Source organism: Taudactylus pleione, unplaced genomic scaffold, assembly GCF_031769625.1.
Source record: "Taudactylus pleione unplaced genomic scaffold, aTauple2 ptg000017l, whole genome shotgun sequence".
In the NCBI taxonomy this organism is placed as follows: domain Eukaryota; kingdom Metazoa; phylum Chordata; class Amphibia; order Anura; family Myobatrachidae; genus Taudactylus; species Taudactylus pleione.
In genome coordinates, this window is record NW_028284419.1 from 3,047,510 (window position 1) to 3,075,143 (window position 27,634).

Sequence of the window (27,634 nt, forward strand, 5' to 3'; positions counted from 1 at the left end):
AACCTCGTTACTTACCTTCGGGATCCCGGCGCCTGGATTCTGACAGGTATCGTTATTCCTACACTGGCATTCTGGCCAACGGAATCCCCTCCGTCGGTATAGGAACCGCATTACTTTCTGGATAGTCTGTACCTGCCATATACGGTGCACACAAAGGTGGTGTGGCATTGTGACTTTTTGGCAGTGGCATGCGGTGAGGTAAATGGCTGGAGAAGTACTGGCTTGTATCAGAACCAGATTTACAGATATATACATGAATCCGAGGATTCATGTTGGCATTATACAAAGGTTCAGCAGTATATAGTGCTGGAAATTTGGGGTGTTTTGATCAGGGATGTGCGGAAAAGAGTTTTGACTATAAAAATGTTTCGAATAATGCAAAGAAGATATTTATAATATTTTCTTTACATTTTTTTTATAATTTTTATAACAAAAACTAAGTATGACAGGAAAGGCTCTACCTCACCTCACTGCACAACACTGCTTTTTGGATACGTGGTAGTGCACCCACGCTGCTCGTTGCGCGGCCCCTCCCTCCAGCCTCTCAATGCAGTGACGTGAAGTGACTGCACCTCTTGTAAGCAGGGTTGCGGCTAAATCCCCTTCAGTTAAAGGACCCTGACGTCATCATTTGCTATCCACGTGGATATCTATTGGGAATAGTAACCCGCGGAGCTAACCAACATGCCTGAAGCGTGGTGAGCGAATCGAGCCCAGGAGGGTACAAGTTTCTACTGTTGGTGTCCTGATTCTACATTTGAGACAAAATAACTGCTTTCAGAGCATGGAACCGCACTTCTGCCCTCACTCGACGACACATATTAGCTGAAGGAGATCTAGGCACAAGGTTGATGCTAAAGACATCTGATGTCACAACCATGTGACCCGCAACTAGAGGGGGAGGGGCAAGGCCGGTGTGCTAGCAGTTTTATGGTCCACCTTGGTCTCCGCCTGGCCACTTTGAGAGTGCAGCTTTCTGCACTGTTAGTCTGGTTCCAGAGAAAGATTGCTTCCTTACCAGATTTTAGAATTGTTTTTCAGATGGTTCTCCAAGTTCAGTCTCCTTTTGTCCCACCGGTATTACCGTGGGATTTGTCTTTGGTTCTCAAGGGGCCACAAGCTCCCCCATTTGAACCTCTGGACTCTGTAGATTTGAAATGTTTGACAGTGAATACACGTTTTCTCCTCACTATCTCTTCTGCACACAGAGTCTCTGATTTATAAGCACTCTATTGTCTTTCCCCTTTTTGATTTTTCACCAGGAAAGAGCTGTTCTTCGTTCAAGGGAGGGTTACCTTCCTAAGGTAGCGTCCCATTTTCAAGTGAATGAAGAGATTGTGGTTCCAGCTTTTCAGTGTTCAGACCTTTCTCCCTGGATATAGTTTGTGCTCTCCGTATCTACTGTATGTGGAGCGTACAAACTCTGTTTAGAAAATCAGATACTCTTTTTGTTTTATATGGTTTTCACAAACGAGGATGGCTGGCTAACAAACAGTCTCTGGGTAGATGGTTACGTATGACTATTTCTCAGGTTTACACATAGGCTGATCTCCTTGTTCCAAACACAGTGACAGCACATTCTACTCAGTCTGTAGGGCCAGCATGGGCGTTTAGTCGCGGTGCCCCTGTTGAGCAATTGTGCAAGGCAGCCACATAGTCTTCTGTTCACACTTTTCTCAGGTTCTACACCGTTGATACTTTTGCTTCTCAGGATGCTTCGTTTGGGCGACGAGTTCTCTTTTCTGCTCAGGAACGTCCCCACCCTTAGGGGAACTACTTTAGAACATCCCTGTGGATCCCTATGGAACCTGAAGAAGAAAACTTACCATTGATAACTCTTTTTCTTCAAGGTTCATAGGGTCCACAGGGCACCCACCCTGATGCAAATGGCTGCATTGGGTAATTTTTTAATTTGGTCACGGATTCCCTCATCTTGTATGAGAGTGTTTCTGGTGTACGATTGTTCTTCCTTCTCCTGCCTTGGGCTTGTTTACAAAACTGAATGTTTGTGGCCAGGGGCCGGGAATATGTGGAGGGGGACCATAGGCATCCTGGGAGCTGGAAGCTTTAAATGTTTGGTGCTTGGATCACTCCAACCACATTATCCTCATGGTATTCCTGTGGACCCTATGGACCTCGAAGAAAAAGAGTTAACAATGGTAAGTTTACCATAACTTTTATTTTGTGTATTAGTAGCCACTGCTGACTACATAAATCAGACTGGGGCTGCGTAAAATAAATCACAATAATGTGTGCATCAGTAAGCCACTGCTGCCTGCAGGATTTAGACTGGGTGCGCGTAAAATTAATCACAATAATGTGTGAATATCAGTAGCCACTGCTGATTGTCTGTGTAAGTCACAATAAAGTGTGTATTAGTAGTGTTAAGGGGCCTATCCATTTAACAACAAAGTCTGAACATCCAGGGTTCAGACTGTCATATCGCTGAAGTGCGGGCACCGCACTGAAAGACGTTCCCTGAATGTCTTCATTGCAGGAGCCCAACCTCCCTATCTATTAACATGCCAAGCCTGACGACCGTCGTCAGGTTGATGGGCATGTTCGATAGATAGTCGGGGTCGGCAAGGACCCAGCGTGCAAGTGCATCGCTGGTCCTTGCCAGCTATCCACTAGCAGACTTTCTGCATGTTCCAACCAAAACCTCCTGGTTTTGGTTGCATCATGCAGAAAGTCGGCAAGTGGATAGGCCCCTTTAGTGTAGTCACTGCTGACTGCAGGATTCAGGCTGGATCTGTGTAAATAACAAAAATGTCTTTATTTCTAGTGTTATTGTGTAGTTACTACTGCTGAATACAGAAATCAGGCTGGGACTGGGTCTCTCGGAGACTGTCACTGAGAGAGAGAGAAGGAGTGTGATCCCACTTTACTGCTGCTGCTAGACCGAGCACAGAATGGTGGCGCTGCTGGTAGACTGAGCAGGAGCGATCCTTCTAGTTTGCTGTTAGACACAGAATGGCCTTGCGACATGGCAAGCGGAAAGACAGTAACGGCCGGCTGCAGTTGATGTAGTGACGTCATAGTGGCTGACCACTGAGGACCACGGGTACTCCGCCGCGTGACTCTGATACGTCACCTGGGCCATTTTCTTCTGCCCGGCCTGCTCTTCCTCCCACAGACCACACACCGCGGCAATGAGTCCAGCACTACCGCAGCCTCCCCCTCGAAAACAAGGACATTGGGAGTCCAAAATACTATTTTCGGGACGCCGGGATGCACACCCCGATTTCAGTACCTTCCCTGTAAATCCAGGACGCATAGCATCCCTACTTTATAGGGTTTATTTACAAAGTGTCGGGTTGTAAAACCAAGCACTTCTGTTTGTGTTGATGTCCAATATTTAAAGGAGCATAAACACAAATAGAAGTGTCAGATTTAACAACCTGACACTTTTTAAATAAACCCCTTTGTGTGGGCAGTATCATGTGACTGACTGAAGCATGCGTGAGTTAGCACTGAGTGGGATCACTAGGGAAATCATATGTAAACAAATGCTATTATAATGGATGTAGATTAAAGTGATGAGGACAATCCAGTGCTGATCGGCAGCACCCGTATATTAACAGGTCATTTTCTGTTTCCAGCATTTATTTTAGATATACATTTTACAAATTGGGTTCAGGTTTGCCCTCTGAAGTGTAAATCATTGATGTGTGATTATACATGTATTAGGAGAAGCGTATATGTAGACTACTAGCAGGTGTGGGTTAACAAGCACAATTATCAAGCATTTAAAAGAGATTGTTTGAAAAGAAGGACACCTTTGATAAAGCTGCACACTAGCAGCGAAACGCATCAGTTGACGAATGCTGGACAGTGGCTAATATTGCAAGGAGTTATCTTGATCTTCCATTAGAATTTGAGACACTTGGTTGACAATTGGATTTTCCAGTGTACTACTGTGAGAAGGGAACACCATCGTCGTGTTGGACCCCTGCACCATTGGACCATCGCTAATTGGATCATACACATTCTACACAGAGCTGGTAACACCAACTACAGCTGGCCAAACAGCTTATTTAAAAGCCAATGTGTCTTTTTTTAACTTTGCATTATCCTCATATATGAGAACTATAAAGAAATGTTACAAGGACTTGCACTATTGAGACTGTCCCGCATATAATCTTAAAAATGTATCCCATATGTCTTGAATAGATATAGTTTTTTTATGTTTTTATATATATGCAGTATTAAATATTGAATGTTTTTTAAATCATTCTTCTCCAGTTATATAATTTGTTTAGCGCTGTACTTGTGTTAATTACTGTTGCCTCCCAGCATGTTTGTATTGTTAAAATAAACCGCCTTTGTTATTAGTATATGTCACTCCTTCTCTTTACTAATTATCCACCAAACAATATTACACTATTGTGGACATTTTTGTTTTATTTCTTGGGGATTATCCTACTATGGATACCCCTTAATCGCTATTTAGCGCTGTAAGTCGCTAAATTGAAATTATTGCTTTCCGATCCAATTGTGGTTCCAAAGCACAAAAAGTTATATTTTACAAGAAAAAGCATAACGCGCTGTGATCTAAACAATTAGCGCAAAAAGCAAGTAAAATACAAGGTAAAGCCGATACATACGCTAGCGCTCTGGATCCAGTTCTCAGTCATCAATCCTGAAGCCTGCGGTCATCAAAGAAGGGAAAATGACTCCCTTATGGTCCCAGAGTACTAGCCTATATACCTTACTGGTCACAGATAGAACAATAGAGACAAGCTGGCATAATTCCATTGGCCCTTGCTCCTGGTCATCCAGGTCATTGGTTAGTTCATACGGTTCATCAGGGGTATGTCCTAGTTCTCCAACAGTTGCTTTGTGCAGGTTCCCGCCGAAGAACTGGTTAAACTGGCTACAGACACTACATACAAAATGTTAACATGCTAACCAATAACTCTCTATAGTTCGTAACTTGCGGACGCATGATGCGATCTCCTTGCCGACAGAACCGGAGATCTGCAAATGAACAGTGATTTAATATAATACCAAGCATGACACGTCTACTATGTTCTAAACCTTAGATCTTATTTACGTACACATTACATCATAATTAGTTGTTAAAAAGACCTTTAATAACTCTCTTTATTAACTTATTGTAAATAGGAGCCATTATATACATATGCGTTTGCATATGTGCGTCTGTGCATTGATGTAGGAAATGTTCGTATGTATGTATGTGAGGACGCACGTGGGCGTCTATGTGTACGCATGTGGTTACACAGGAGTGTCTATGTGTAAGCATATAAGTCTATTGTGTGTGCGTCATATGAATCAGTGTATGTGTGTGGTGGGTTCGCAGTTGTGCGCATTGGATTGTGCCGACGCAAAGTAGCGTCCGATTTACCCTTTATCAGATAACAGACGACTAGATCGTCAGATAATAATTGCAAACGATCATACTCAATTATTTGACTTCGACACTACCAAAAGTCCTGACGAGTCCATACATATTCCCCATGTACCAGCTGTTTATCTACATCCTTGAATTGTCCTTGGAATGGAAAAGATCCCATCTTCCAATGATACAGTATGCTTGTTTAAGCCTATATCTGTTATGCATAGGCCTACTGTATATTACTTTAGACACAATATATTTAAATTGGTACTATTTTGTGCTTTTCCATCGTCACCTATCACTGATAGATAGATAGATAGATTTATTTTGCAGTGCCAAATAGAGTAATACAATTATGACATACAGGAAAACAATGTAAATGAATTAAATAGTGCATTAATGTAATTAGAGACGAATTTGCAAGGATTACAAAGAAGATCTTCAAAAGGACATACATGTAAGGATACTGGCTATATACCTTCCTACCTATACCTTCTAAAACCTGCCTATAACCTCTAAGATTTACGCTATTTGCGTACGCAGTCATACAGTAAAATAAAGACCTTAGACCTTGAACATGTGTTTCCAAAGCACAAAGTATTATTCAACCAAAGTACAGATAATACACGCTGTGATCTAAGTACAATTTAGCGCAAAAAAATTATACAGACCCAAGATACAGTCATACATACGCAAGCGTTCTGGGACCAGATTCCGGCATCAGCAAGAGACCTCCGGCAATCAGCAGAATAGACTAGAAACCCAAGGTCAGAGCACACATATTTATACCCCCCCAGAAATAAGCTGAACAAAAGAGAGGTCTTGTTGCGATTCCATTGGCTCTCCTTCACGGTGCGTTTGTTACAAGGCACTTAACAGGTTGATTCAAATGGCCACAGTCCAGCCTCCAACAGCTGGTTGCCTTCGTTTTCCCACCTCATGCAAATCTAGACTGTTGGTTTTACAAAGTACATTTTGGTTCTTTATGTCTTTACGGTCCATAAGTTGCGAACGCATGTTCCGATCTTCACACCGATGATACCAGAAAGCTGTGGATAAAGTGCAGATCAGTATAATACCAAATACGGTTTGTTTATCATGTATTAAACCTTAGATACCAAATAGTCTTTATTTCACAGCATTCATAATAAATGAATAAAACTTGGATCCTTTACTTTATAGCTATGGAACCTTTTGTGTAAGTGTGCATTATGTAAGTATTAGGGATATGAGAAAAGACGCTAGTTAGGTTTATCCGATTTGGGGAAGATGTGCACGCATGCAGCTAATAAACCGTTCGCATGCAGGATATTGTGCATTCGCTACTGTGCGTCATGTTAGCAGCGCAACTGTGCGTAGTGTGCGATGTTTATGCATGAGATTCTATTTATGATGGATTTAACATATATATATATATATATATATACACACACATCTCATTCCTTACTAACAGTTTCAAACTGCAATGCAAATGTGTTATGGGCAGTGAGCTTCACTTCTCAAACAAGGTGGAGACCCCCAGCTGTGAAGCTGGGGCCATTCTGTCTGGGAGTGAGACTAAAATCTGTTTAGGATTCAGACAAATTCAATTGTGTAGATCAATGTCTGGGTTATATTACAATTGCCACAACTATACTTGTCTATATACAGGGATTCCCAATTTGTATGTAAAACACTCACAGTATTCTGGTGTATTGTCTATTTTATTTACTTTTCTCAGGAGGCTGTTTTTCTAGTTGTTTTGGTATTTCTGTATGCAAGGTTGTCCCCAGAATGGGCCTGTCATGGCTTCTAAAAAGATTATCAAAAACATTGCCATCTGTACTTAGCTCGTGAGTTGTAACAAAATGGCGCTGGTCGCAAAATGGCGTCTTGCAGATTCTTGTTTCTAAAATGGAGTCTAGCTGCCATTCGCAAGATGGCGTCGTGCACGCTAATTTTTACGCTGATTCCATCTCAGCCACTAATCCAGCTTCGACAGTCCACCGTTTGATAGCGAACAACATGCTTTCACATCCTGATGTTAAAATTAATTTTAGGCATACATACATATATTTAATGTTATTATGGGATGGCATAAGGTGGTTCTTAATCCATCAATAATGTGTCTCTAGGAGGGGACATAAAACTACCTTTATACGCACACCGCGGACCTTGAGAGATCATGTGAAAGATGTGGGGATGCATCAGTCCTATAAAGGAAGTCTTGAGGGGGATCAGGGACTTACATTATTTGAGATATTTGAAAATAACATTTTAATAACAATACATTTCATGCACGTCTAAACATAATACATTATATGATGGTATTCCCAAGTTCAGGGTTGTAATGCAGTTCTATATTTACCACAGTATTCATATTGTCACTGCTGACCACCATCATAATTTAGTTCCTTCGTTTTACCTTATTCTTACATTTTCCACACTTCAACACAATAGGAGCACACCGGACTCATATGCCAATTACTATGATGATGACCAGTATAAGGATCAGGAAGTTGCCTACGCTTGCGATCATTTCCTGGGCCCATTTCCCTAGGCCTGAGAACCATTTTACAGGGTTCAACCATGACACCCATTCCTCTACCTTTTCCTCTACTTTAGCCACTGAAGCATTATGGTTCTTCCGAAATTCCCATTTCAGTTGCAGAATTTCATCCATCTTTCGATCTATTACCTCCTTGGGATCGCTAGTATCATTGGTGACATAGGTGCAACACTTCACTCCAAATTGGGTGGCCAAGGTTACGCAATATCCTCCAGTGACAGCGGTTAAATAATTTAACACTAGTCTGTGTTTCACCAGTTCTTTCTTGTACGCTTGCAATACTCTACCTATATACCTGAAAGTGTCATCATACATCTCGATGATATTATCTATCAATTTAGCAAGATCCTGAATATATCTAAAATTTAGTGTACCCCAAGCGATCCTGGTGGGATCCAATGCTACTAAAACTTAAAAGCCTGTTGTCTCACTAATTAACTGAGTGGCTTTATGCAAGTCACCAGGTATCATATTTCTTTTGCCTCTGTGTTCATACTGTGTGTGAAGATATGGTGATGGTGTGTTTTTATGAATACCGAGCATTTCAACATGTGTGAGGGTCATAACCTCTGGGACTACTCTTCCCAGGTAACACAAACCTTCGGAACTCGGGGAGAGCCATTTATACGCTTTTCTTCCACATATAAAATATACATTAGCGGGGAGAACATAAGGGGTAGAATGCATCATTATCATTAAACACATTTCTCTTGCAAACAGTCCTATTTTAGGCTCTTCCATCTGGTACATGCAAGTTTCTGGTTGTATTATCTTAGCACAATATCCATCTGGTACCTTACCAATAATTTCTTTGGTGGAACTCAATGTATAACGATACCTAAAGCTTCTCAGATTAGATTTAATTGAGCGTAACAGATCATGATTCGTAGATTCATTATCAGCTCTCAGTGAGAAGGTCATCATCTGATTATTCCCCGTCACTTCCCAATTCCCTGGTTTATTGGGGTTGGTTATGTTCAAACACAAAAGTGATCTATCTGCTTGGAATTGATATAATTTGAAATGAGGTGGTTTGGATGAGAGGAATTTTCCATCCAAGGTTTTCCCTTTTTGCAATTCTAAAATTTCCGTGGTATTCAACGGAAATGGCACCAACCCTACATTATGTTGACCCTGTGGCACATGTGAGCACTCCCAACAATCAGTTTGATTTAAAACTTTGCCTATCATGCTATGATAATCCTCTAAAGGATACCCACCCCAGTACAGGTTATATTTAGGATGGCACCTTTGGATACAGTTCTCATCAACTAGGGACCCACAAAACTCACAAATACAGGAATCTTCAGACGATAAACCTCCACACCGTTCCCAAGTATCCGAAATAACAGCTCTTTTAACAATTACAGTACTAAGATTGGTCAAACACTCCCCTGATTGGCACAGCACTCCTTCTGACTCCACTCCATCAGCGCTGCCATCAGCTCCCATCTCCTCTATTGGTCCCCTGACACAGAAAACTGGACATTCCCGAACCAACCAGGACGGTGAACACTCTAGAAGAGAATATGAAAATGAACACAGCAGGCCAATCCATTGTCACAACAAAGACCTGCAAATTTCTTTTAGTTCAGGTATCTCACTACGACCTTTTCAATCCTCCCGGAACAAGCTTGCGATCGACAGGTCCACGTTATCAGCCTTGTCTCCACCTTGTTTCTCCACCGGTTGGTTGACCTTTTTGCAGTGAGTGGAATGGACCCAGGTATCTCTCTCAGCTACCTTCAAAGATGTAGTACTTGTCCGCAGCACCTGGTACGGACCTTCCCACCGATCAGTCAAACAACTTGAACGCAAGAAATTTCTGATCATAACATATTCTCCTGGTGCAACATCATGACAGTTAGTTTCAGGCATATCATGGGACAACAATTTCAGCTTCTGCTGTTGCTGTTTTAACTGTTTACTCATTGATATAAGATACTGTACAGTTACCTCATTGTTACTCTTCAAGTCTTCCTGTGGACTCATAATCAAATGAGGTTGTTTACCAAACAGTGTTTTTTAGGGGGACAGATTTAGAGGGGGTCTAGGAGTGGTCCTTATACTATGCAGAACCAACGGTCTCTGCCATGATTTTACTTAACTTATTTTTAATAGTCCCGTTCATCCTCTCTACCTTGGCGATGGCCTGCGGTCGGTAGGGTGTGTGAAGTCGACTATTGATACCCATCAGTTTACACATATTTTGAAAAACATCACCTGTGAAATGGGTACCCCTGTCACTCTCAATAATTTTAGGGATACCATATCTGCATACAAATTCCTGTTCTATTTTCTTGGCAGTAAACGCAGCAGTATTAGTGGCCGCTGGGTAGGCCTCGACCCAGTTAGAAAATACGTCATTACACACTAATACATACTTGAGATTCCTGCAGGGTGGTAATTGGATGAAATCAATTTGTATTACCTGGAAAGGTGCATCAATCGGTGGAATGTGGGATGGTTCGGTAGGGATCGCTTTCCCTATGTTCTTCCTCAAGCAGGTCAGATAGGACATTGCTCTCTTTTCTGCTTGTGAAGAAAAACCCGGTGCACACCAGTATGCTCTCACCAATTTGCACATACCTTGCTTTCCCAGATGAGTCAGACCGTGTGCTGCCTCAGCCAGGCTGGGGTAATATGCTTTGGGGGCTACTGGCTTACCTTGTCCGTCCCTCCAGAGCCCGGAGGACTCTTGCCCGCATCCCTTGGACTTCCAGATGGACTTTTCCTGGCTTGAACACAAATTTTGCATCTCAATTACTTTCAGCATATCAATTGTTTGGAAAGACATAATTTGTTCTGTTGGTAAAACCATTTTTAACCCTGCTGCCCACTTTGCAGCTTCATCGGCTCTGTTGTTGCCTAGTGACACCGGGTCACTCTCACATGTATGGGCTTTGCACTTAATTACTGCCACTGTTTTGGGCAGTTGGATTGCTTTTAAAAGATGTTTTATGTGTCTGGAATGTGCAACTGATGTGCCTGCTGCTGTCATAAAATTTCTCAGACGCCATAGAGCTCCAAAATCGTGCACCACCCCGAACGCATACCTAGAGTCAGTGTAAATGTTAGCAGATTTGCCTGCTGCCAATTTACACGCTCTTCTTAGTGCTACTAACTCTGCCACCTGGGCTGAGTGAGGAGGACCAAGAGGTTCAGCTTCTATGATGTCTGTGTCATTTACAACAGCATAACCTGTACATAACTCACCTGTGTCTGTCTATACCAACTCCCGTCCATGTAACATGTCACATCCACATTCTCTAATGGTGTGTCAAGTATGTCAGGTCTAGCAGCAAAGGTCTGATTCAGATATTCCATACAATCGTTTAACAGTGATGTTTGCAGGTGCAATTAGAGCTAGTTCCCATTTGGTAAACCTAGCTGAAGAGCCATGTCTGGTTTGGGCAGAGTTCAGCAGAGCAGATACAGCGTGGGGAGTGTAGACAATCATATCATGGCCCAATACTACGTCCTCACTTTTACTCACCAATAGAGCTGTCGCTGCTATACTTCTTAAACACGTTCGGAGTGATCTTGCTACAGTGTCCAATTGGGCACTGTAGTATGCTACGGGCCTACTGGCATCACCATGTTTTTGTGTGAGGACATCTGCAGCACAACAATCGGCTTCCATACAATATAAATCAAAGGGTTTTTCTTAATCAGGTATTCCCAATGCAGGTGCTTTTGTCAGACTATCCTTAAGATTAAGGAAAGCCTGCTCTGATTCCTCTGGATCTGATTCAGAGCCGGACGCTATTTGCGCTCGCTCGTTCAGAAAAAGGGGGTGGCTATTTAAATGAACCATTCGCTCTTTGCGGTCTGTTCACGCCTCTATGTCTGAACGAGCAAACGAAACATGCGGTCATAATTTTGTAAAAGACGCCCCCTGGCCGCTCGCACCATACGTCATGTCCGCTATTTAATAGATTAATTGACTACATCGAACAGCGTATGAACTGCTCGCTATTCTTGTGGTTGGTTTTTCCTACCGCAATCTTGCGAGCAGTTCTGACTTTAAAATAACCAAGTGAAGTGGTCAAGAAAGCTCCTGTATTAATTATGCACACCCATAAAATGACCGTTTTGACCTTTAAGCACGCCTGCGTTCTGATTTCCACTCCCCGTTTTCAAGCACCTTCCCCTGTTACCACCCACAAACGCCTCCTCCTGTCACTCAAAATAGCAGGCATTCGCTATTTAGCGAACAAATGATTTTCGGCCGCACTGACTGGTTCGCGCATGCGTATTACAATCCCTACGCATGCGCAGATGTGCGAGCATCGGTCATAACGAACGAGCGGCCGCTTACGAGCGGCTCTGAATGAGGGCCTCTGTGTGTATGACATGGTTGGGCTTTGAGGAAGAGACTAAGGGCCTGATTCAGACCCGCTCATTCGCTCCGAGCGATGTTCGCACATCTGCGCATGCGTATGGGTTGTAATGCGCATGCGCCAACCAGTCAGTGCGGTCGGAAATCGTGTGCTCGCAAAATAGCGAATGCCTGCTAATTTGAGTGACAGGATGAGGCGTTTGTGGGTGGTAACAGGGGAAGGTGCTTGAAAACGGGGAGTGGAGATCCGAACGTAGGCGTGCCAAACGGTCAAAACGGGCTTTTAATGGGTGTGCATAATTAACAAAGCAGCGTCATCGACCACGTCAGTTGGTTGTCTTTTAGCCTGAACTGCTCGCATGATTGCGGTAGGAAAATGCTACCACAAGCACTGCAAGCAGTTCATACACCTTTCGATGTACTCGATTAATCTAATAAATAGCGGAGATGACGTATGATGCGAGAGGCCAGGGGGCGTCTTTACAAAATAGCGAGCGCATGTTTTGTTCGCTCGCTCAGACATAGAGGCGTCAAGAGACCGCAAAGAGCGAGCGCTCAATTTAAATAGCCAGCCCCTTTTTCTGAACGAGCGTCCGCAAATAGCGTCCGGCTCTGAATCAGGCCCTAAATCCTGTAAATCCACATTCTACAGTATCCACACATTCCCAAGAAGGTACGAATTTGCTGTTGGTTCTGCGGCAGTGTCATGTTCTATATGGCCTGGATTCTGTCATTTGTGAGATGTCGTAACCCCTGAGTTAGGCAGTGTCCCAAATACTTTACTCTGGATTGGCACGGCTGTAGTTTGTCCTTAGCAACCTTATGTCCTGTGTGTGAGAGGTGAAGCAACAAAAGTTTAGTATCATTTAAACATGACATAAACGAATCAGAACATAGCAATAAATCGTTCCACATATTGGATTAGAACAGACCCATTGGCAGGTTGAAAAGATTGTAAACAGTCATGCAAGGCCTGGGAGAAGATACTGGGGCTGTCTATGAAACCCTGGGGCAATCGTGTCCATGTGTATTGTACACCCCTATATGTTAAAGCGAAAAGGTACTGACAGTCAGGATGAAGAGGTACAGAGAAGAAAGCAGAACAGAGGTCAATGACAGTGACATGGGTTGCATTTGGTGGGATCTGCATAAGAATGACAGCTGGATTTGGCACTACGGGAAATTGGCTTTCTACCACCTTATTAACACCTCTAAGGTCTTGTACCAGCCTGTAACCCCTCCCACCACTCTTTTTCCCCGTGAAGATGGGACTGTTGGCTACACTAGCTGTACGAACTAAAATTCCCTGTTGTAATAATCGTTCAATTATTGGATAAACTCCTAATTCTACCTCCTGTTTTAGTGGGTAATGAGGAATTTTTGGAGCTTGCCTACCGCTTTTTAAGTTTACCATTACGGGGCTTACGTTTGCCATTCATCCAGTGTCCTGTCCGTCCTTGGTCCAAAGTGAATCCGAAATTTGGAATAACATTTGATCTACCTGAGATGGATTTCCATTTACACTGGTAGAGTGATACATTATCCTTGGGGAGTGTCCAACATATCCCTCACCTCGTGCGCAATCTAGAAATACACCATCAGGGGTGCAATATATGACACATCCCATCTTACATAACAAATCTCTTCCCAGTAGGTTAGTAGGAGCCGCAGCAGCCAGAAGGAAAGAATGCCTGGTATGCAACGGCCCAATAGTAACCTCTATGGATTTTGTTAAAGGATAATGTTGCACTTTACCTGTTACGCCCATTGCTGGTACTGTCTTGTTGGTTACCTGTAAATTAACGGGAGATTTTATCACTGACCTGGTTGCCCCTGTGTCTACAAGAAAAGGATATTTAGTACCAGCTACATCAACCATCATGACTGGCTCTTCCCTAGTACCTCCCATTAACCTGACTATCTGTAGACTACAGGTATGACCTGACTCCTAGTGTTGGCTCCCACTCTCCAATAAAGCATTAACGGCCATGATTGGAGCTGGTGCCTGTTGGACAGTTGCTGGTCTCTGTGCATATCCCTTATGGGGATATCCAGGTTTTCCCTGATTTGGGGGTCCTACCCTTTTTGCCGTACAGTTTCTACTTACATGTCCTGGCTGGTTACAATTAAAACACGCTCGTGGATTGGATGAAGAAAAGGGTTGTTGTGCGAGTTGTGCAGGAGGAAGAGGTGGTGGGTATGGGTAAGGATATTGAGGGAAAGGATATGATTGGGGATATGTAGTTTGTGGACAGTATGGGACTTGTGGTTGTGCAGGGTAAGTGGGATAGGGTTGTGTTTGCAGTGGTGTGGGACTAGTGAGGGCGTGTAACTGTTCAAGTGTGGGTGCAGGTGTATCTGCTGGCTATGATGTTACCATCATTCCTTCCAGAGCTTGAATACTGACAGCCATTAGTTTCTCGCTCTGGGTCTCTCTCTTCTTTGAGATGTATTTATCATGTTCTATGGCGGATTCTATGAGGGTATCTATTGTGGCTCCCTTCCAGCCAGGCTGTGAGGTCTGAACCCGGGTTTTTAGGTTCTCTTTAAGGCCATCCATGAGTATGGTGACAATCATTCTCCTGTGGTGAATATGAATGCTATCTTTAATATCCTCTAACCCAGTGTACTGGGTGATAGCTGCAGAGCCCGGTCGCAATAATCTTCTGCAGATTCACTCTCTTTTTGCTTTACAGTAAAAATTTTGTTCCAGTTAACTACTACTGGAAAATATATACCCAATTGAGTTATAATGCGGGAAATATTACCTTGGTTTACTTGGTCTGTTAAAGGAATGTCACCATCCAATACACAATCCATGATAAATTTTGTCACATCGATATTGCGTGGTAGACAGGCCCTTAACACCACCCGCCAATCTTTATTGGTGGGCTCATGAAAACTACCCAAATTTCTCAAAAATCTTTGACATTTGACTAATTCTTTTTTGGGATCAGGGAAATCATTTATGATGGAATTTAGCTCTGCTCTTGTCCAAGGACAATGCATTACCACATCCCTTGTAGGTACAACTCCGTTCGCGTCCGCATTCCCATTCGGAACAGTGATTGTCCGAATGGGATGCAGACCGGCCGCAGTGCTACCTTTGACCTTATTACCTGGCTGGGGGTTTAATATGTTGCTGCAACGTATAGTATTAACAACTTCCTCCACGGGCGCAGAGGAGTTTAAAACTTCCCGTGCTGTTACAGATGGAGATGGTGGCACCACTAGAGCTTGTCGTGGTGTCGCATCTAACATGTGCACAGCATGGGAAACGGCAGACATAACAATAGGCTCATCATCCACATCATAAACATTTTCTTTATGGTTACTTTAGAGAGGGTACAAGTTGCTTGTTACATTTTTATGAGTTTTTTTCATGACTGTATCTGCACCTCCATCCATATAAGGTGGCGGTGGTGCGCGTGAACTACTGGCAATACCTTCCGCAACGCTACCTTGCCGCACGTGCGTGCCATTTTGCGGCTCGCACGCATTGCAATCCAGCGCCGCGGATGTATTTGCTGGCAATGCACTCGCAACGCTAGTTTGTGTGGCTTGCACATTTTTAAGCCACGCATCCCCTTCATGCTGCCACAATTTTAAACATTCATAATATTTTACTTTTTTCTCTCGAGAACGCATCAGACTGATGTGATCCCGGACATTATCCAATACATTTTTATCAAAACTGCCAATCCTGGGAAACGGTCTAACACTCTTCATCGTTATTTTAAACCATATGTCACAATACCATATTGCATAAGTACCATGCTTAGTATGCATAATACAACGGGCCGATCCAAGCGGCGCTTCCATTAGCAGCACATCATTGTCTAACATTTCTATTGTTTGAGTGGCTCCCATCTTGGGACAACTACATTTATCAATAAAAATTTAAACTGGTGAAAGACAATTAAGATACTTTCACTTACCTGCGGACGCCTTTGGAAAAGGTTGTATCCGCAAACCCTATGGAGGACTTCTAGACGCTTCCACTCACCTACGGAAGTAAAGGCCGCTTCCGCTCAGCAATCCCTTTTTGACTACCTTTCAACTGCTAGGGGGCAGCAAAGTACCCTTTGTGTTCCAGTTGATTTCGTCCACCCTCCCACCAGCTCTCAATCACAATTTAACCAAAATTATGCGGTTCAATTATAGTGTTCAAATAAGCCTAACAGATCACACACATTGATTACTGAACGCTATAATCACCCTGGGGGCTGGACCCTAACAAAAATAACAACCCATACACCTGCTTTGTGTAAAGTAAACGGTAAGCTGCTACTGAGTCACTAGGCCAACTCCTGCGCCTAGCACTTAAGGGTCCTACGATACCCTTAAGATTCCCCGTGTTACACCCTAAACAAATACTCACTGATACACACTTTTTTCCTGCGCAGAAAAATACACGTTAACCCAGATATTAGCAACAATTGATAATGTAAACTCAATGGCTTTGTTTAAACACATGGCAGCACAACCGGAAAATGCGTATACGCTATTGTGCGACTAGTCGCATACATAATGATGCGACTACCACACAACCGTATGACGTACCCTTAGCTGCGTACACAAAAGTGCATCCCTATTGCGCGCAAAAATGCGACTTAGCCGTGTGCGCAATACTGCGACACCCCTTTTAAATGCAAAATACTATCAACAAAGGAAAACAAACTTCTTCCTCTCTTGTCCCTGGATTCTAGTCAGTGTCTCTTGGTCACACGATAACGGGTAGCGATCTCTCAGCATCGATTGGTTGCAGGTAAGACTGCTTGTGGCCACTATCCACCCTTTGCTAAGATATAGATATCTGTGTATATATCGTGTGATTAGGTAAGTGACTTCACTACGAGCCCCCAACTAAGGATACTGGCTATATACCTTCCAACCTATACCTTCTAAAACCTGCCTATAATCTCTAAGATTTACGCTATTTGCGTACGTAGTCATACAGTAAATTAAAGACCTTGAACATGTGTTTCCAAAGCACAAAGTATTATTCAACCAAAGTACAGATAATACATGCTGTGATCTAAGTACAATTTAGCGCAAAGAAATTATACAGACCCAAGATACAGTCATACATATGCAAGCGCTCTGGGACCAGATTCCGGCATCAGCAAGAGACCTCCATCAATCAGCAATCAGCAGAATAGACTAGAAACCCAGGGTCAGAGCACACATATTTATACCCCCCCAGAAATAAGCTGAATAAAAGAGAGGTCTTGTTGGGATTTCCATTGTCTCTACTTCAAGGTTGCGTTTGTTACAAGGCACTTAACAGGTTGATTCAAATGGCCACAGTCCAGCCTCCAACAGCTGGTTGCCTTCGTTTTCCCACCTCATGCAAATCTAGACTGTTGGTTTTACAAAGTACATTTTGGTTCTTTATGTCTTTACGGTCCATAAGTTGCGGGGGCGTCTTTACAAAATAGCGAGCGCATGTTTTGTTCGCTCGCTCAGACATAGAGGCGTCAAGAGACCGCAAAGAGCGAGCGCTCAATTTAAATAGCCAGCCCCTTTTTCTGAACGAGCGTCCACAAATAGCGTCCGGCTCTGAATCAGGCCCTAAATCCTGTAAATCCACATTCTACAGTATCCACACATTCCCAAGAAGGTACGAATTTGCTGTTGGTTCTGCGGCAGTGTCATGTTCTGTATGGCCTGGATTCTGTCATTTGTGAGATGTCGTAACCCCTGAGTTAGGCAGTGTCCCAAATACTTTACTCTGGATTGGCACGGCTGTAGTTTGTCCTTAGCAACCTTATGTCCTGTGTGTGAGAGGTGAAGCAACAAAAGTTTAGTATCATTTAAACATGACATAAACGAATCAGAACATAGCAATAAATCGTTCCACATATTGGATTAGAACAGACCCATTGGCAGGTTGAAAAGATTGTAAACAGTCGTGCAAGGCCTGGGAGAAGATACTGGGGCTGTCTATGAAACCCTGGGGCAATCGTGTCCATGTGTATTATACACCCCTATATGTTAAAGCGAAAAGGTGCTGACAGTCAGGATGAAGAGGTACAGAGAAGAAAGCAGAACAGAGGTCAATGACAGTGACATGGGTTGCATTTGGTGGGATCTGCATAAGAATGACAGCTGGATTTGGCACTACGGGAAATTGGCTTTCTACCACTCTTTTTCCCCGTGAAGATGGGACTGTTGGCTACACTAGCTGTACGAACTAAAATTCCCTGTTGTAATAATCATTCAATTATTGGATAAACTCCTAATTCTACCTCCTGTTTTAGTGGGTAATGAGGAATTTTTGGAGCTTGCCTACCGCTTTTTAAGTTTACCATTACGGGGCTTACGTTTGCCATTCATCTAGTGTCCTGTCCGTCCTTGGTCCAAAGTGAATCCGAAATTTGGAATAACATTTGATCTACCTGAGATGGATTTCCATTTACACTGGTAGAGTGATACATTATCCTTGGGGAGTGTCCAACATATCCCTCACCTTGTACGCAACTCTCTCTGGGATATCTAGAAATACACCATCAGGGGTGCAATATATGACACATCCCATCTTACATAACAAATCTCTTCCCAGTAGGTTAGTAGGAGCCGCAGCAGCCAGAAGGAAAGAATGCCTGGTATGCAACGGCCCAATAGTAATACATGCTGTGATCTAAGTACAATTTAGCGCAAAGAAATTATACAGACCCAAGATACAGTCATACATATGCAAGCGCTCTGGGACCAGATTCCGGCATCAGCAAGAGACCTCCATCAATCAGCAATCAGCAGAATAGACTAGAAACCCAGGGTCAGAGCACACATATTTATACCCCCCCAGAAATAAGCTGAATAAAAGAGAGGTCTTCTTCACGGTGCGTTTGTTACAAGGCACTTAACAGGTTGATTCAAATGGCCACAGTCCAGCCTCCAACAGCTGGTTGCCTTCGTTTTCCCACCTCATGCAAATCTAGACTGTTGGTTTTACAAAGTACATTTTGGTTCTTTATGTCTTTACGGTCCATAAGTTGCGAACGCATGTTCCGATCTTCACACCGATGATGCCAGAAAGCTGTGGATAAAGTACAGATCAGTATAATACCAAACACGGTTTGTTTATCATGTATTAAACCTTAGATACCAAATAGTCTTTATTTCACAGCATTCATAATAAATGAATAAAACTTGGATCTTTAACTTTATAGCTATGGAACCTTTTGTGTAAGTGTGCATTATGTAAGTATTAGGGATATGAGAAAAGACGCTAGTTAGGTTTATCTGATTTGGGGAAGATGTGCACGCATGCAGCTAATAAACAGCGTTCGCATGCAGGATATTGTGCATTCGCTACTGTGCATCATGTTAGCAGCGCAACTGTGCGTAGTGTGCGATGTTTATGCATGAGATTCTATTTATGATGGATTTAACATATATATATATATATATATATATATATACATTGTGACACAGTTAGGTTAGGGGGTCCCTCTCCTGGGTAGAGGACTCCTTCCTTTCACACACAGCAGCTGGGAAACAGTACGCCAGACTGGATACAAGTACAAGCTGGTCGGTGCCAGTCTTTATTGTACAATGTCAGAAACAAACATAAAGAAAACATAAATCCTAGCCCTGTCGGGGCACTAACTTCACAGGTAGTTCCCTCACTACCTGAACCTGGCAGGGCCTAATGCCCTCACCAGCAACAAGGGCACAGCACAACACTTACAGTTAGGTTTTCAAGTGTCTCTGAGCAAACTACCTGTCTGCTCTCCCAGGTGAGACAATCAGCCCTCAACACACTAGGCTTATATTGGCCACTCTCAGGTGGAAACCCTAACAAGCCTGTTACCAGGCTAAGAGAACCAAAACCTGGAGTGGCCGTGGGTGGAGCCCTCCCTCTCCTCTCACCCACAACCCCCAGGTCCCAAACCGGCTTTTCAAAAAGCCGAGACTCAAGCCTGCTACACTGCAGACTTTCTCCTGGAGGTTTAAAACACATAAGACAGGAATCTGGGACAAATGTACCTGCCACAGACCACTTTACCAATGATCCTATCACATATCCCCCCCCTTTGTTTCGACCTGTGGGGCGGAACAACTGAAGCCCCCAAACAATGAACGCGTGACAACGCGTCAGCATTGGCCAGCTGGCTTCCTGGCCTGTGTTCCACTGAAAATTTAAAAGTTTGTAACGCCAAGAACCATCTCGTAATTCTCGCATTACTGTCTTTATTTTCGGACATCCACTTCAAAGGGGCATGGTCAGTGATCAATTTGAACTTTCTTCCAACCAAGTAGTACCTGAGAGCCTCTAACGCCCACCTTATGGCCAACGCCTCCTTCTCCACTGTGGCATAGTTTCTCTCATGTACATTCAACTTTCTGCTTAGATAGAAAATAGGGTGTTCCTCACCCTCCTTGTTCTGGGACAGGACCACTCCTATACCTAGTTCTGATGCATCGGTTTGTACTATGAATTCCCTGTCAAAATTAGGAGTCATCAGGACTGGTTGGGAACACAACGCTACTTTCAACTCCTGAAAAGCTTTCTCCGCCTCAGGACTCCATTCTACCATGACTTTTTGTTTGCCTTTGGTCAGGTCAGTCAGTGGGACTGCCATGGTGGCAAAGTTGGGTATAAACCTCCTGTAGTACCCCGTAATTCCCAAGAAGGCTCTCACCTGCTTCTTATTCAGAGGCCGTGGCCAGTTTTGTATGGCATAAACTTTATTGAGCTGAGGCTTTATCAGGCCTCTGCCAATGGTGTATCCCAGATATTTTACTTCCTCCATGCCTAGACAACACTTTTTTGGGTTGGCTGTCAAACCTGCCTTATAGATGGAGTCCAAAACTGCTTGTACCCTGGGTAAGTGAGACTGCCATTCAGGACTATGAATGACCACGTCATCCAGATAAGCAGCCGCATACCGTCTATGGGGCCTTAGAATCCTGTCCATCATTCTTTGGAAGGTAGCAGGTGCCCCATGTAGCCCGAAGGGCAACATCTTGTACTGAAACAAGCCCTCTGGCGCTTAAAAAGCTGTCTTTTGTTTGGCGCTCTCGGTTAACGGTACTTGCCAATACCCTTTGCTTAGGTCAAGAGTGGTTAAATACCTTGCCGTCCCTAGTCTCTCAATCAATTCATCCACTCTTGGCATCGAGTAGGCATCGAATTTTGAAACACTGTTCAACTTTCGGAAGTCATTGCAGAAACGCACACTCCCGTCGGGCTTTGGAATCAACACAATGGGACTTGACCATTCACTATGTGATTCTTCAATAACCCCTAACTCTAGCATATTTTTAATTTCTTTCGACACCGATTCACTTTGTGCTTCTGGTAACCTATAGGGATTTAGATTAACTTTAACCCCTGTGTCAGTGATGATGTCATGTTTAATGACCGAGGTTTTCCCAGGTACGTCAGAGAACAGCACCCTATTTCTGATCAGAAACTCCTTGACCTCTTGTTGTTGAATTGCCGACAGGGTTTTTGCCACTGTCACTTCGGGAACTAAGGGCCCTGGATTTACTGGAGGGGCTCGGACGGCCGACAGTGCTGTTCTATCTTTCCAGGGCTTTAACAGATTTATATGGTATATCTGTTCCGGCTTTCTTTTCCCCAGCTGGTAAACTTTGTAATTGACCTGCCCCACTCTTTCTAAGATTTCAAAGGGCCCTTGCCATTTAGCCAAAAGTTTATTTTCCACAGTGGGAACCAATGCTAACACTCTGTCCCCAGGAGCAAAGCTGCGTAACCGAGCATTGCGGTTGTATACCCTCTGCTGTGCCTGTTGAGCCTGTTCCAGGTGCTCTCTCACTATCGGCACTACCGCAGCAATTCTCTCCTGCATTTGAGAAACATACTCAATCACCGTTTTGTAAGGACTAGACTGCCCCTCCAATGTCTCTTTGGCAATGTCTAGTAACCCCCTTGGGTGTCTCCCATACAACAAGTCGAAGGGTGAAAACCCGGTGGAGGACTGGGGAACTTCTCTTATGGCCAACAATAAATACGGCAATAAGTAATCTCAATCCTTACCATCCTTGTCGACCACTTTCCTAAGCATGTGTTTTAACATCTTGTTAAACCTCTCGACCAGCCCATCGGTTTGGGGGTGATAAACCGAAGTTCTTAACTGTTCAATTTTGAACAGGCGACATAACTCTTTCATGACTTTTGACATAAACGGTGTACCCTGGTCAGTTAGTATCTCCTTGGGTATACCCAGCCTGCTAAAGACATGAACTAGCTCTCTGGCAATGGTCTTGGTTGACGTATTGCGCAACGGGATCGCTTCCGGGTACCTGGTAGCGTAATCCATTATGACCAGAATATACTGGTGTCCCCTGGCAGACTTCATTAAGGGTCCAACCAAATCCATCGCTATTCTTTCAAACGGCACCTCTATAATAGGCAATGGAACTAGTGGACCCTTAAAATGTGGCCTGGGAGCATGATACTGACACTCAGGGCAGGATGCACAAAAGTCAGACACCTCTTTATGAAGCCCGGGCCAGAAAAAGCTCTGCATTATTCGCTCAGTGGTTTTCTCTACCCCTAGATGGCCTGTCGATATATGACCATGGGCCAGATCCAACACTGTTCTTCTGTAGGCTTTGGAAACTATTAGTTGTTCCACAATATCTTCCCCCTTCTTAGTCACCTGATATAACAAATCCTGACACATTGCCATGTGGGGATAGGACAAAGGACTATCAGGGTCTACGGGTTTACCATCAACTACTTTTACATTCTCCCTGGCTTTTACCAAAGTAGGGTCATTCAACTGCTCCACGGCAAAGACCTCTCTTCTGACCTCTAAATCAGGCAGACGATCACCTGGCCCAACAACACTTCCCACCTCAATGGGAGGCACATCAGTTGGCGGACCACCGTCACGTTCCGCATTCTCTAGTTCGCCAACCATAGTAGAAAAAGGGAATAACTCTGACTCAGAAGAAACTCCCTCCTCCACTACATCGACAACTTTCTCAAATGGATCGGGGTTGTTCACCTCTGGAACAAAACGGCTTTCCCACAACTTCCAGAAGTGAGCAAAGTCTCTCCCCAATATTGCATCGTACACCAGACCATGCACCAAACCCACAGAAACTATAGCAGAGCCACATGGTGTCTCGATGTTCACCTTGGCCGTAACATAATATCGAGTATCCCCATGTATGCAGGTCACACCAACAGTTTTCTCTGTATGCCTCAAGGGGTTCACCAGCTCAGCTTTTATAAGTGTCACCAAGCTACCAGAGTCTAACAGTGCCTCTACTCGGTTGCCATCTACAGTGAGTACACACATGTGCTTATCAGTCTCAGCCTGCCGGTCAGCCGTACAGGCTGTCTGTGCAAAGAAAGACCCCCTGCGGTAGACATGACCAGTATCACATTGCATAGGTTCAGTTGTAAGTGAACAATTAGCGGCAATATGGCCGAAGCCACCACATCGGAAACACTGAGTCATATTAATGTCTAGTCGTTTATGGGGCAAGAACCTTCCTGGCCTGGCAGGCCTGTCTCCAGGTTCTACACCCTCAGTCTTAGGTACATTCCACCGCCCAGCACCCTTCTCCCCTGGAACAGTCTTACCAGTGTCTGTGGGAGTTCGCTGGTGCACCATCGGGGCTCGGTGGGGCATACTCATCAGCTCCTCAGCTGCCACGTACCTCTCCACCAGCTCGACCAACTGGTCCGCGGACTTAGGGTCTGCATGGCTCACCCACTTGCGCAGAGTCGCAGGTAACGATCGCAGGTACCGGTCCATCACGACCCCTTCCACGATCTGTGGTCCCGTCAGCATCTCGGGCTGTAGCCATTTTGAGGACAGATGGACGAGGTCATGCATCTGCGAACGTGGAGGCTTGTCCATATGGAACTCCCAGCGGTGGACCCGTTGGGCACGAACAAAGGTGGTGACTCCCAAGCGAGTTAGGATCTCCTGTTTTAGTTTTTTATAGTCCTTGGCATCAGCCAGGCATAAGTCGAAATAGGCCTTTTGTGGCTCCCCAGACAAAAAAGGGGCCACCAGACTTGCCCACTGCTCCTTGTGCCAACTCTCCCTTTCGGCTGTTCTTTCAAATGCGGCGAGATAGGCCTCCACATCATCGCCCGAAGTCATCTTTTGGAGGAAGTGACTGGCTCGTACGGAGTGGTGGTGGTGGGAGGACCAGCAGCAACATCTCTGGGCCGGGCGACCAGGTGCTGTACCACCTCTTTTATGGCCTGGCTGTTTTCCGCTAAGGCCTGGCGGGTTTCCTCGATGGCGACCTGTTGTTGCCTCTGGGCTGTCTCCAAGGCCAACAGTTGCACCCTGGTGGATTCCTGCTGAGCCCAGGTAGATTCCTGCTGAAGTTTGTTCGTCTCCTGCTGAGCTCTGGTAGATTCCTGCTGAGCTGCTGTAGCTTGAAGCAAGGCCTTAATCATGTCCTCCATTTTGTCCTGGGGTGTAGGTTGGAAGCTGAACCTTGCCTCTCTGAGCATTGGCTGACGCCTCCTCTATGGGACTCCAAGGACACAGTGTTATTTCCACACTCACAAATTGGGTGTCTGTCCCTTTAATTTTTAAACGGAAAGTTTTCCTCTTGCTGCAACTTCAGTGTGTGTGGTTGCCCGCATTCTCCACCATATTGTGACACAGTTAGGTTAGGGGGTCCCTCTCCTGGGTAGAGGACTCCTTCCTTTCACACACAGCAGCTGGGAAACAGTACGCCAGACTGGATACAAGTACAAGCTGGTCGGTGCCAGTCTTTTATTGTACAATGTCAGAAACAAACATAAAGAAAACATAAATCCTAGCCCTGTCGGGGCACTAACTTCACAGGTAGTTCCCTCACTACCAGAACCTGGCAGGGCCTAATGCCCTCACCAGCAACAAGGGCACAGCACAACACTTACAGTTAGGTTTTCAAGTGTCTCTGAGCAAACTCCCTGTCTGCTCTCCCAGGTGAGACAATCAGCCCTCAACATACTAGGCTTATATTGGCCACTCTCAGGTGGAAACCCTAACAAGCCTGTTACCAGGCTAAGAGAACCAAAACCTGGAGTGGCCGTGGGTGGAGCCCTCCCTCTCCTCTCACCCACAACCCCCAGGTCCCAAACCGGCTTTTCAAAAAGGCGAGACTCAAGCCTGCTACACTGCAGACTTTCTCCTGGAGGTTTAAAACACATAAGACAGGAATCTGGGACAAATGTACCTGCCACAGACCACTTTACCAATGATCCTATCACAATATATATATATATATAAACTAGGGGTGAGCGGGTTCGGATTTCTGAAATCCGAACCCCCCCGAGCCCCCCCGATCCGAGTCCGATCCGAACCAGGCTCGACTTTTCCCGCCTGACTCGGATCTGAAATCGAGGCAAAACGTCATCATCCCGCCTTCCGAGTCTCGCGGGTTTTGGATCCGATATAAGGTACCCGCGTCGGCACCATTTTCTCACTCGGCTGTGGACAGTGAAGAGGGAGGGTGGGAGTTAGGGCTGTGTAGTGTAGTGTAGTGCTGCTGTTGTCCACTACATCAAAGTCCATAGGGGCTGGCTGTGTTGTGCTGTGCTGCTGTTGTTAATAGGGGCTGTGTCCACTACTTCAAAGTCCATAGGGGCTGGCTGGACTGTGTTGTGCAGTCAGTTCTCCATAGGGGCTGTGTCCACTCCAAAGTCCTGTGCAGTGTCCCAGTCCTAAAGGGGTGCTGTAGTGTTGTCCAGGGGGTGCTCTGTCCATCAGGGGTGCTCCCCCCAAGTGCTAAAAAAATAATATATTTTCTGTGTTTGTGAATTGTGTGCGCAGTAGCCGCACGTGCATCAACAAAGTAGTGCCAAGCGTGCGCCTGTGTCATAAGTAAAGGGCCGGCTGGCTTGACCGTTAAAGGGTGCTGTAACCCCCGAAAGTACACTCCAGTCCAAACCAAAAAAAAAATTATTTTCTGTGTTTGTGAATTGTGTGCGCAGTAGCCGCACGTGCATCAACAAAGTAGTGCCAAGCGTGCGCCTGTGTCATAAGTAAAGGGCCGGCTGGCTTGACCGTTAAGGGTGCTGTAACCCCCGAAAGTACACTCCAGTCCAAACCAAAAAAAAAATTATTTTCTGTGTTTGTGAATTGTGTGCGCAGTAGCCGCACGTGCATCAACAAAGTAGTGCCAAGCGTGCGCCTGTGTCATAAGTAAAGGGCCGGCTGGCTTGACCATTAAGGGTGCTGTAACCCCCGAAAGTACACTCCAGTCCAAACCAAAAAAAAATTTATTTTCTGTGTTTGTGAATTGTGTGCGCAGTAGCCGCACGTGCATCAACAAAGTAGTGCCAAGCGTGCGCCTGTGTCATAAGTAAAGGGCCGGCTGGCTTGACCGTTAAGGGTGCTGTAACCCCCGAAAGTACACTCCAGTCCAAACCAAAAAAAAAATTATTTTCTGTGTTTGTGAATTGTGTGCGCAGTAGCCGCACGTGCATCAACAAAGTAGTGCCAAGCGTGCGCCTGTGTCATAAGTAAAGGGCCGGCTGGCTTGACCGTTAAAGGGTGCTGTAACCCCCAAAGTACACTCCAGTCCAAACCAAAAAAAAAATTATTTTCTGTGTTTGTGAATTGTGTGCGCAGTAGCCGCATGTGCATCAACAAAGTAGTGCCAAGCGTGCTCCTGTGTCATAAGTAAAGGGCCGGCTGGCTTGACCGTTAAAGGGTGCTGTAACCCCCAAAGTACACTCCAGTCCAAACCAAAAAAAAAATTATTTTCTGTGTTTGTGAATTGTGTGCGCAGTAGCCACACGTGCATCAACAAAGTAGTGCCAAGCGTGCGCCTGTGTCATAAGTAAAGGGCCAGCTGGCTTGACCGTTAAAGGGTGCTGTAACCCCCAAAAGTACACTCCAGTCCAAACCAAAAAAAAAATTATTTTCTGTGTTTGTGAATTGTGTGCGCAGTAGCCGCACATGCATCAACAAAGTAGTGCCAAGCGTGCGCCTGTGTCATAAGTAAAGGGCCGGCTGGCTTGACCGTTAAAGGGTGCTGTAACCCCCGAAAGTACACTCCAGTCCAAACCAAAAAAAAAATTATTTTCTGTGTTTGTGAATTGTGTGCGCAGTAGCCGCACGTGCATCAACAAAGTAGTGCCAAGCGTGCGCCTGTGTCATAAGTAAAGGGCCGGCTGGCTTGACCGTTAAAGGGTGCTGTAACCCCCAAAGTACACTCCAGTCCAAACCAAAAAAAAAATTATTTTCTGTGTTTGTGAATTGTGTGCGCAGTAGCCGCACGTGCATCAACAAAGTAGTGCCAAGCGTGCGCCTGTGTCATAAGTAAAGGGCCGGCTGGCTTGACCGTTAAAGGGTGCTGTAACCCCCGAAAGTACACTCCAGTCCAAACCAAAAAAAATATTATTTTCTGTGATTGTGAATTGTGTGCGCAGTAGCCGCAC